This window comes from Alexandromys fortis, unplaced genomic scaffold (genome assembly GCF_014885135.2).
Source record: "Alexandromys fortis isolate MF-2015 unplaced genomic scaffold, M_Fortis_MF-2015_v1.1 scaffold_701, whole genome shotgun sequence".
In the NCBI taxonomy this organism is placed as follows: Eukaryota; Metazoa; Chordata; class Mammalia; order Rodentia; family Cricetidae; genus Alexandromys; species Alexandromys fortis.
Window position 1 is genome coordinate 1 of NW_026068585.1, and position 1,798 is coordinate 1,798.

Here is a 1,798-nt window from a genome sequence, read left to right on the forward strand (position 1 = left end):
ATGTCTACTTTAAGCACCCTTATTTTTAATTTAAAGTTTTCTTCTCATTTGAGGTTATGGTTACTGATAGTTTTCCTGTGCTTCATTGGATGGCCCCACACGCTTTAATGGTTATCATATACACAAATGACATGAAATTATTAGGGACCATTTTGTGTGAGGCATGGAGGGAGTTAGAGGAAAAAAGTGGGAGACAGATAATAATAATATTTTATTGTATACATGTATGAAATTCTCAATAATGAAGAAAACTTTAAATATTTTGACCTTTATTCAAATAAGTTCTGAAAATATTAAAGCAAGCAATCAGACAAGAGACATAAATAAAATGCATTCATTTTTAAAAGAAGCAGATGAGCTGTCTATGCTGTCAGATGACAAGCTGCAATATGTAGAAAATATGAAAAGACTCCATCGAAAAATTTATAACTAAAAAATATTTTGTAGCATTTTAGGGCACAAAACTAACAGATAGCATTCAGTTGCATTTCATTTTCTTCTACCGTGTGCTACCATTCACAATGCTGAAAAGCAGATTCAAAGTTTCAGTCATGGTAGGCAGGCATAGAACCAGGTGAGCTACAGCCCCAGCAGATATGATGAAAATGTCAAAATCCTATTTTCTAGCATTATAAAATACACAGAATTTTATTATTACACTTAGTTGCCCACTGAATACTGTGGTGTCTTACTCCTACCATAAGAGATAATTACAAGATACTAACCACTAGATGAGTAAAACATTTTAACATTCACTCAAAAATACAGACAGCTTTAAAAAAGACATTAAAAAGATATATTGTACAAATAAAAAGTATAATTTTAGGACCATTTTCACGTTGAATTGTTTAAACTCAAAATTACATATGCATGTCACAAGTATATTTTTCATTGTCTTAGAGAGTCATTATTTTCACGTGTTTGGGTGTTTTGCCTGTATGTAGTGTTTGGTTGGAAGTGTCACCCCAGACACTGGCATCCATATATCCAGAGTCTGGAATGTTTGGGTGGAAGTTTCATTCCAAGTCCCCTCCCCTGGAAGTTGCCTCAGTCCAGACTCCACCTCTGAGAAAGCCCACCAAATGATGACTTTGCCCCAGAGATGATCAAGACCGCTCCCACCAGATATTTAAATTGTACTCTAGAGACCAAACATGTGGTTTCATCCTGCCCTGTCTCCTCACTGTGAGGCTAGAAGGCTACCTGGGGCATTGGTATCCATTAAACCTGGTCTTTTTCTAATTAAGATTGATTTGGATTATTGTGTCAGTGGAGAGGTTTATCGGGGTGCAGAAACTTCTCATGTATGTCTGTACACAGTGCCTTCAGAGGCCAGAAGTCAGTGTTGGAACCATGGGAAATGAAGGTATGGATGGTTAGGGCTCAACATTTATGTTCTGGGATCCAAACCTGGGTCCTCTGGAACAGCAGGCGGTGCTTTTTATTCCTGAACCATCTCTCCAACCCCTCTTTTTCATTTTTTATTTGCACATATTAATATTGCTCAAAGTTCATTCATAATAGCACTTCCATACCATGGGGGCCAGCCATGATAAGCTAAGTTCTTTACTTCCAAACATTCTACCTGCCAGAGAGAAATCAGCCATCCATAAATTTAGTAAGAGGCCTGAGTCTCAGTAGTTTACACTGAGGCAATACCTGGTTGCAGGAGGAACCACAAGCTGAGATTACCTGACCACTGCCCCAAAACAGACCATTCAAAGGAAATGCCTAACATTCCAACCACTGTAGATAGGATCAGCTGCCAGTGCACATTCACCAGGACACCCCTAGGCAA